This window comes from Anolis carolinensis, chromosome 1 (genome assembly GCF_035594765.1).
Source record: "Anolis carolinensis isolate JA03-04 chromosome 1, rAnoCar3.1.pri, whole genome shotgun sequence".
Taxonomy (NCBI): Eukaryota; Metazoa; Chordata; class Lepidosauria; order Squamata; family Dactyloidae; genus Anolis; species Anolis carolinensis.
In genome coordinates, this window is record NC_085841.1 from 99,823,729 (window position 1) to 99,834,623 (window position 10,895).

Below are 10,895 nucleotides of genomic sequence, written 5' to 3' on the forward strand. Positions count from 1 at the left end.
TTTAAGCTCTTCCGGAAGGAGAGGAGGGTAGGGGCCTGCCTGATCTCTCTAGGTAGAGAGTTCCAAAGCCGGGGGGCCATGACAGAGAAGGCCCTCTCTCTCGTCCCCACCAACCGCGACTGCGAGGGTAGTGGGAGCGAGAGAAGGGCCTCCCCCGATGAGCGAAGAGAACGTGTGGGTTCATAGAGGGAGATGCGGTCTCTAAGGTAGGTGGGTCCCAGACCGTTTAGGGCTTTGTAGGTGATAACCTGCACCTTGAATTGGGCCCGGAAAGTAAATGGCAGCCAGTGAAGCTCCTTAAACAGAGGTGTTGAACGCGCCCTGTAATTCGCTCCGGTTAGAAGCCTGGCTGCCGAACGCTGAACTAGTTGTAATTTCCGGGCCGTCTTCAAAGGCAGCCCCACGTAGAGTGCATTGCAATAGTCCAGTCTAGAGGTAACTAAGGCATGGACCACCATGGTCAGATCAGACTTCACGAGGTATGGTCGCAGCTAGCGCACAAGCTTGCTTTCTCCTCCCTATAACTTCACCTCATATATTGATGCATGACTATCATGTCTCCCCTCAGCCTTTTCTTATGCAGGCTAAACATGCCCAGCTCTTTAAGCCGCTCCTCATAGGGCTTGTTCTCCAGACCCTTAATCATTTAAGTCCCCCTCCTCTGGACACTTTCCAGCTTGTCAACATCTCCCTTCAACTGCGGTGCCCAGAATTGGACACAGTGTGATTCCAGGTGTGGCCTGACCAAGGCAGAATAGAGGGGTAGCATGACTTCCCTGGATCTAGACACTAGACTCCTATTGATGCAGGCCAAAATCCCATTGTCTTTTTTCACCGCTGCATCACATTGCAGGTTCATAGTCACAGGATGCTTTCAACAGAAAGGAGGAAACTATGAAAATGAACAAAATCTGGCTACAAGTACTAAAATCAGGATAGTAAATAAAGAACAACACTCTGAAAACAGGGGAATTCCAGACATGAATCAATCAGGGCTAGCTAACACCTCCCAACAAAGGATTCCCCCAAGCAATTAGCAGCCAGACCTTGAAGCTGGAAGGCTATTCAATGGTAATGAAGGTAGTCAATTGCAATATTCACACTTTCCTCAAACAGACAGAGTTCTTTCTCCCACCCTGGACCTTCCACAGTTATATAAACATCCCTTGCCTAATTTCCAACAGACCTCACACCTCTGAGGATGCCTGCCATAGATGTGGGTGAAACGTCAAGAGAAGATGCTTCTGGAACATGGCCATACAGCCCGGAAAACTCACAGCAATCCAGTCATTCCTTAATTTTGCTCCGGCAGATGTTTTCAACTTCGGCTCCCAGAATTCCAGACCATTGGATAAGCTGGCAAAGATTATTGGGAGTCTTCATCTTGGAAAGAAGTCACAAGTGGAGTGCCGCATGGTTCCGTCCTGGGCCCGGTTCTGTTTAACATCTTTATTAACGACTTAGACAAAGGGTTAGAAAGCACGATCATCAAGTTTGCAGATGACACCAAACTGGGAGGGATAGTTAACACTCCAGGGATAGCTAACACTCAAGAAAGGAGCAGAATTCAAAACGATCTTGACAGACTAGAGAGATGGGCCGAAACTAACAAAATGAAGTTCAACAGGGACAAATGCAAGATACTTCATTTCGGCAGAAAAAATGGAATGCAAATATACAGAATGGGGGACGCCTGGCTTGACAGCAGTACATGTGAAAAAGATCTTGGAGTCCTTGTGGACAACAAGTTAAATATGAGCCAGCAATGGGATGCGGCTGCTAAGAAAGCCAATGGGATTTTGGCCTGCATCAATAGGGGAGTAACGTCTAGATCCAGGAAAGTCCTGCTACCCCTCTATTCTGCCTTGGTCAGACCACACCTGGAATACTGCGTCCAATTCTGGGCACCGCAATTGAAGGGAGATGTTGACAAGCTGGAAAGCGTCCAGAGGAGGGCAACTAAAATGATCAAAGGTCTGAAGAACAAGCCCTATGAGGAGAGGCTTAAAGAACTGGGCATGTTTAGCCTGCAGAAGAGAAGGCTGAGAGGAGACATGATAGCCATGTACAAATGTGTGAGGGGAAGTCATAGGGAGGAGGGAGCAAGCTTGTTTTCTGCTGCCCTGGAAACTAGGACGCAGAACAATGGCTTCAAACTACAGAAAAGGAGATTCCACCTGAACATCAGGAAGAACTTCCTCAATGTGAGGGCTGTTCGGCAGTGGAACTCTCTCCCCCGGACTGTGGTGGAGGCTCCTTCTTTGGAGGCATTTAACCAGAGGCTGGATGGCCATCTGTCGGGGGTGCTTTGAATGCGATTTCCTGCTTCTTGGCAGGGGGTTGGACTGGATGGCCCATGAGGTCTCTTCCAACTCTATTATTCTATGATTCTATGATTCTTTGATCAGTTAAACTTTATATCGTCAACAGTGATTGAGGATGTTCTGCTTTTAAACAATTCTTTAAAACATCTAACTACAAAATAGTGCCTTCAAGTAAAATTTACGAGCCAGTTTGTTTTATAGCATAGCAGAACTATCCAATTTTTACAATATTCTGTATATTTTACTGTATTGTTTTATGGTAACCATTAAATGTCATACTTTATTGGTGACAAAATGAAGGCATTTAACATTTCTTCTGATCATATTTCCTAGATATATGGGCCATTGGCTGTATATTTGCTGAACTATTGACTTCAGAACCGATCTTTCACTGTCGTCAGGAAGACATTAAAACAAGCAATCCTTTTCATCATGATCAACTTGATCGCATATTCAGTGTAATGGGATTTCCTGCAGGTAATGTAATGTCACTAAAAAGATACATAATGTATCTTCCTGCAAAAATCTTTGATTTGGATTTTCTCAATTAGTTACTAATATGCACATGGCACTGGAGGGCAAGCAAGTATTTTTTTAAAATACAGCATCTTATCCTATTTTTAGGATTCTATGATTCTATGATTCTATGAAGTGCCAAGCATGGAGGACCACAGGTTGGGAACTCATGTGATAGAGACCCATAATTTCCAAGCTCTCTCAGCTTGAGGTCCATAAATAAATCCCAATATGTTTGCATAAAATGAAGGGCCAGAGTTCAGAAAGATCAGGAGCTCACTTTATTTGCTGCCTAGCATAATTTGTTTGGAGAGGGATATGCAGAAGCTTGGTGCAACTGCGTTAAATTGCCTTTCGATTTCTATGGGGGTGGTTCTTTCTTAAACTTAAAAATGACTGTGTTGTTGAAGGCTTTCATGGCCAGAATCACTGGGTTGCTGTGAGTTTTCTGGGCTGTATGGCCATGTTCCAGAAGCATTCTCTCCTAACATTTCATCCACATCTATGGCAGACATCCTCAGAAGTTGTGACATCTGCTGGAAACTAGTCAAGTGGGTTTTATACATTTGTGGAAGGTCCAGGATAGGAGAAATAACATGTTGGAGGCAGGTGTGAATGTTGCAATTGGTCACCTTGATTAGCATCAAAAAGCCTTGCAGCTTCAAGACCTGGCTGATTCTTGCCTGGGTGAATCCTTTGTTGGGAGGTGTTAGCTGGCCCTGAGTGATTCATTTCTGGAATTCCCCTGTTGTTCTTTATTTACTGTCCTGATTTTAGAGTTTTTTTAATGCTGGTAGCCAGATTTTGTTCATTTTCATGGTTTTGTTGTTTCTGTTGAAATTGTCCACATGCTTGTGGATTTCCATGGCTTCTCTGTGTAGTCTGACATGGTGGTTGTTAGAGTGGTGCAGCATTTCTGTGTTCTCAGATAGTATGCTGTGTCCAGGTTCCTTAAGTGCTCTCTTATGGCTGACTTCTCTGGCTGAGCTAGTCTGCAGTGCCTCATGTTTGGGCAATGCTGTGTCTGGTGGTCCCTCTGTAGCCTTGTCCACAGCTACATGATATACAATAGACTCCTGCAGAGGTGAGAGGATCCCTCTTGTCCTTTGCTGAACATAGCATTTATTAGATTTTCTTAGTAGGTATTGCTTGAGTATGATTTAATGTATTATACGTTTTATGATTTTATGTTTATATGTTTTAGATGTAGCTGCCCCGAGTCCCCGTGAGGAGATGGTGGCGGGATATAAATAAAGTTTTATTATTATTATTATTATTATTATTATTATTTATGTGATTTTATTTTATTGTGTTTTGCTGGGCTTGGTCCCCAGGGAGATGGGGCAGGATATAAGAAAAAAGTGATTATTGTTGACACAAAGACACAGCATAACACAACAAACGAGATATATATGCTGGATTTTGTATCACAAGTCGAATACTTCCCAAGTGTTTAGGACTGTGTGATGTATTTTAGGATGATGCATATAGATCCCAGTAAGGTAGCCTTTTGCAGCTGACAGATCGTAATTTTGTCAATGTTTATTGTTTTCAAATGCCAGCAGAGATCTTTTGGCACGGCACCCAGTGTGCCGATCACCACCGGATCACCTGTACTTGTTTATGCCAGAACCTTTGCACTTTGATAATGGCTGAATTTTTCCTGTTGTTTTTCATCAATTCGACTGTCACCTGGTGTGGCGACATCAAAAATCCAAACCTTTTTCTTTTCCACAACCTTGAGGTCTGGTGTGTTGTGTTCCAGAACTTTGTCAGTCTGGATTCGAAAGTCCTACAGTATTTTTGTGTGCCCATTTTCCAATACCTTTGCAGGTTTGTGATCCCACCAGTTCTTTACTAATGGCAGATGGTACTTGTGACATAAATTCCAATAAATCATTTGGGCCACATAGTTGTGCCTCTGTTTGTAGTCAGTCTGTGCGATTTTCTTACAGCAGCTGAGGATATGATCACTAGTTTCATCAGCTTCCTTGCACAGTCTGCATTTTGGGTCATTAGCTGATTTTTCGATCTTGGCCTTAATTGCATTTGTTCTGATGGCTTGCTCCTGGGCTGCAAGATTCAGGCCTTCGGTCTCCTTCTTCAGGATCCCATTCGTGAGCCAGAGCCAGGTCTTCTCCTTACCAACTTTTCTTTCAATTTTGTCAAGGAACTGTCCATGTAATGTTTTGTTGTTCCAGTTGTCAGCTCTAGTTCATAGTGCAGTTTTCTTGTACTGATTATTTGTCTGCTGTGCTTTGAGGAGTTTCTGATTTTTGCCTTCAATCAAAGCAGGTTCTTCACTTTCCTTTACATATTCTGCCAGTGCATGTTCTTCTTCTTTGACTGCTTGTTGTACTTGTAAGAGTCCTCTGCTACCTGATCTTCTAGGCAGATATAGCCGGTCAACATCACTGCGAGGATGCAGTGAATGATGAATGGTCATGAGTTTTCTTGTTTTTCTGTCCAAATTGTCCAGTTCCACCTGCGTCCAATTTATAATGCCAGCAGTATATCTGTTGTTGTTGTTGTTGTTGTTGTTGTTGTTGTTGTTGTTGTTGTTGTTGTTAGTGGGTCTGTAGATAGCTTGTAGGTTGTGTTTCTTCATCAGCTTGCCTATGCGGTCAGTGGTTCCCTTGATGTATGGTAAGAACACTTTTCCTCTGGATGGGTCTTTGTCTTAACTCTCTTGGCTTGTTCTTGGCCTTGCAGCTCTTCTGATATCTGTGGTGGAGTATCCATTAGCCTGTAGAGCCCAGTTCTGGTGGTTCAATTCCCTTGGAGGAGGTGGCATTTGCATATTCTTTATGCATGGTCTGCTAGGGCTTTAATTGTGCTTCTTTTTTTGACTTGGGTGACAGTTGGACTTCTTATGTAGTTATCTATCTGCGTGTGTAGGTTTTCTGTGTGGCCCAATTGTTGATTGGGTTTGCAGATGACTAGGACATCTAGCAATGGTAGTTTTCTTAAAAATGACTTCTTCATGTAAACCTAGAGACTTATTACACTACGTTGTTGTAGCGCTACAGTTGCATTTCAACTCTCATAACATCATCTTATGGACTCATGGGATCTGCAGTTGAGAAGGGCTTTTATAATTCTCAGCAAGAGAACCCTTATGCCTCCTGCAACTACAAATCCTAGAATTGCCCAGGAAGTTAAAGTAGAGCAGTAGTGCTATAACACTGCCATGTGGTAGGACCCCAAAGAAGTACCTGTCCAGTCAGTGGGAGTATGTTCCCTATATTTGTAGCTCTGAGTTGGGGAGTGGTATCTCTGTACTGTTGCGAAAGTTGTATAGCGCTAATTCAGGCAAGTGGAGAAACATAGATTGAATACTACAAAGATGGCACTGGGGTATTGCATCCCCAGCACAAGTGTGCAAGATCAGGAGTTTTGGTTTTGGTTCTTAAGTGTCGGATATGATTTTGAGATCAGGTCATGACCACAGATGTTTGCCATGAAACAGCCACCAGGGGGAAGGGATTACATGAATTATGTTCCCTTTTAAGAGTAAGCCTTCCATCAGATAGAAAGAGCATAATTACCCGGAAGCAAGTCCTGTTAAATTCCGTGGGACTTGTTTCTTAAGTGGACATGTATGAAATCGATTGGTAAAGAATGTGACAGAAAACAAGAGAAAAGCCAATGAGGCCCCATCTACAGTGCCATATACATCCAGATTATGTGCTTTGAATTGAATGGTATAAGGGAAAATAGACTCAGGCTGGATCTACTCTGCCCTGTATCTCAGGATCTGATCCCAGATTATCTTCTTATCCCATACTATCTGGCAGTGACTCATATAATCCAGTTCAAAGCAGATAATCTGGGATCAGATATTGCAATATAGGGCAGTGTAGATTCAGCCGCATATAATCCAGTTCAGATAATCTTGATTATATGGCAATGTAGATCCAGCCTGAGAAGAGCAGAGAGTTTGGGTGCTCTTAAATTAGGGATGATATCCATTCACAAGTGTTTTAGATCACTTGGGACCTCAGAAGCAACAAAAGCAGTCTTGTGGCAGGTAGTGTCACTGTCTTAAAGGCTAGAGCAGGCATGGGCAAACTTGGGCCCTCTAGCAGGCTGTTAGGAATTGTGAAGTTAAAATCCAAAACACCTGGTGGGCCTAAGTTTGCCCATGTCTGGGCTAGAGAGTGTTGCATGTTTAAAAATGATGTGTCACCAACATGAAATGTTTAGAAAGCGCTGAAGTAATGCCTGCTGAAATTACCTCTTCTTTACAAATCTTGGAGGTGTAGGAGCCACCCCAGTTTTCAGTGTGGCACCTTAAAGGTCTTTCTTAAGATATGACCTTTGATGGACCATGGCCCAATTAATCAGAGGCACTGATGGTAGTTTCAGTGGGCTTATTATGATATACTTCTGTGGTTGGGTATTCAGTCAAAACAGAAAAGGAAGAAGCACAAACAAACAGGCTTTTCAAACAGTAACTGAATGGTAATGTGAATCTCCTTATTCATTTTTGTTCAGTAGCTTCATGTTGGAGCCTGTCTTTGAAGTATTGGTTCAAGGACAGAGGAAAGAGGTGGAGAGACACTAGAAACAAAACACAGGAGAGAAACACAATTGGTGGAGTGACTATATTTATTCATTAACTCATCCAGCGTGTTTCAGAAAATTCTGAAACTATTTTGTCTTGGGCATACTATAAAGACAAAACAACACCTAAAAATAGGTAACTGTGGGAACATTGTTAACTGCATTTATGTAACAAACCAAAACCCAGAACTTAAATGCACGCAAGTATTTAAATGCAGACGCTTCAGGATTTTTGATTGTGTTACTTATCTTGGGGGAGAGTGTTTTAGAGGTCAAAAGGTACACAAAGTTCTGAATGTGGTTCCCTGCTTATGATGCATCCTCCCTTCTAAAAGTAAAGGAGCACACTTTTTAATTTTAGTTTTTATTGATTTTTACATCCATGTAAGCCATAATGGTATGATGGTTTGACCTTTGGACTACAACTCGAGACCAGGGCCCGAATCCTAGCCGAGACACAAAAACCCTCTGAATCCATCTTACCAAGAAAAACCTGTGATGGGCTTACCTTTGTTGTGGCTGTGGGCTCTTTTTTAAATGAATTTATAAACACAAATGTTTATTTCATGTTTTGGTGAAAATTACTGTTCTACTTCACCAAACTGTTGAAGAAAGCAACCGTTAAAACTTGATGTTTTGAATAGTACAAACATTTTTTTAAAATTCTCTACTTATTTATCGTGTCAAAAGCAAACCAAGGATACAAGTTGTAATATATTTGAAAACACAAACAAACTTTTAAACAACAACAACAACAAAAACTTGGCATTATACTAAATGTCCTTTTACTAGTAGCTGGCCAGTTGGAGTGCCTCTGGTGTCGCAGTGAGAAGGTCCTCCATAGTGCATGTGGCAGGGCTCAGACTGCATTGTAGTAGGTGTTCTGTGGTTTGCTCTTCTCCACACTTGCACGTCATGGACTCCACTTTGTAGCCCCATTTCTTAAGGTTGGCTCTGCATCTTGTGGTGCCAGAGCGCAATGTATTCAGCGCTTTCCAAGTTGCCCATAGAATAATAGAATCATAGAATCATAGAGTTGGAAGAGACCTCATGGGCCATCCAGTCCAATCCCTGGCCAAGAAGCAGGAAATTGCAGTCTTCTGTGTGCCCAGGAGGGAGTCTCTCATCCGGCGTCAGCCACTGAATGAGGTTCCGGATTTAGCCTGCCACTTTTGGACTCTCTCTTGCTGAGGTGTTCCTGCTAATATCTCTGTAGATCTTAGAAAACTATTTCTTGATTTAAGACAGTGGTTGATTTCAATACCCAAACAGGGGATGGGACGGAGATGTCAATGCCTCGGTCCTTTCACTGCTGGCTGCTACTTCCTGGTGGATGTCAGGTGATGCAATGCCGGCTAAACAGTATAATTTCTCCAGTTGTGTAGGGCGTAGACATCCTGTGATGATGCTGCACGTCTCATTAAGGGTCACATCCACTGTTTTAACATGGTGAGATGTATTCCACACTGGGAATGCATATTCAGCAGCAGAGTAGCAAAGCGCAAGAGCAGATGTCTTCAGTGTGTCTGGTTGTGATCCCCAGGTTGTGCCAGTCATCTTTCATACAGTGTTATTTCTAACACCCACCTTTTTCTTGATTGTTGAGCAGTGCTTCTTGTAAGTCAGGGCATGGTCCAGGGTAACTCCCGAGTATTTTGATGTGATGCGATGATCCAGTGGGATTCCTTCCCAGGTAATCCTCAAAGCTCGAGATGCTTGTCTGTTCTTAAGGTGAAAAGCACACATTTGCAGAGGGCAGCTGGTTTCCCCTGTAATAGGCAGTAAGAGCACCTAAAGCTTCAGAGAGCTTCTGTTCAACCATTTCAAAGCTCCCTGCTTGGGCGGTGATGACACGATTGTCAGCATAAATGAAACTCTCTGTGCCTTCTGACAATGTCTGGTCATTTGTGTAGATGTTAAACACCGACGGAGCAAGCATGCTCCCCTGAGGCAGGCTGTTCTGCTTTCGCCATCTGCTTCTCTGGCCTTGTAATTTAACAACAAAAAAAGCTGCTGTTTTGTAGCAGATTTCCTATGAAGTCAGTGAGGTGGTAGTCCTTTGTGATATTATAATTTTTTCTCAGGAGAAGGAGATAATTTACAGTGTCATAGGCTGCTGACAGGTCTATGAAGACAGCTCCTGTAATCTGCTGCCTTTCAAACCCATCTATGTGCTGAGTCAGGTTCAACACTTGAGATGTGCAGCTTTTGCATTTCCTGAAGCCAGCTTGCTGTGGAATCATACATGGGTCTATTTTTTCCATAATTCTATGCAAAATAAGTCTCTCCAGAACTTTGTACAGATGGCACAACAAGGAGATTGGTCTAAAGTTTTTTTTTTATCATTGCGGTCTTTCCCTGGTTTCAAGATGTCTATGACTATTGCTTTTCTCCAGATTTTGGGACTCTGACAGGATGCAATGCAGTTGTTCATCAGTTTCAGCAGCCAGCACCTTCTCTACTAAGTCAGTGGTAACAATGGGTGGCTAAACTTGTGTAGTGTCAGTTGCAATCTGAAGCTATGATGCTAGCAGTACTCAAAAAGTTTAAGGATCCCACTTTTTAGAAGCCATCTAATGTTATCTGTCTCACTAACAATTGGCTTCAGGAAATCCTCCAAACACCTGAACAGGTTAGTAACTACAGCAGGGGTGAGAAATGTCTGGCCTTTCACATATTGTTGAACTACAGGTCCCAATTGTCTTGGCCAACATAGATAATGGTGAAAAATCGTGGTAGTTCCAGTCTGTAACCTCTTGAGGGCCATATGAATTGCAGCCCTGCACTAAACTTCAGCCTTATCCGACTAGTCAGTATTGGCCACCTATCTGTATAGCAAAGAATGTGCATAAGCATGGGATAACTCAAAACCCTTCAGTCCCATAAGATTTTGCTTTTAATATATATACTTCTTTTGCTAACCTGAAGGGTAGAAAAACAGGGACCAAATGAGTGTAAATTAATGGACAGTTGGAAATTAATGGAAGCCAGTAGAATCCTGACTGCTTGAACTCTAGGGTTAGATGAGCAACAACCTAAAAGACTGAACCTCAACAGCTTAGACCTTAAGTACAATTGTGGTATTTCCTTTTCTATTGTGTTGAAAAGGGGAAAAGAATGGATGAAAAGGGCAATGTTCCAAGTTGCATAACCCCACACCTTAGTTTCATCTAATTTCAGAATAAATGACAACTGGACAGAGTAAAAGTACAAAGGCCAATTTTCAGCCCCCATGGACTATTGTGGTTCACATAAAGTCCAAACGGGGTGTGTGAGAAAAAGATGAAACTCATCCGCTCTGAATTCCAATCTTTGGGCACTTATCGCTTGCCTTTTCCTCTTATCCTTAAGATCTCCCCGTAGATGTGGTGGTTGAGCCTCAGGGTGACCACTATATTGGATTAGTGTTTGTCTTGAACAGTGGGTTCACTGTAGTAATGCATGACAGAATCCTCCTTAACAATATTAAATGAAAACATTCAGACAGAG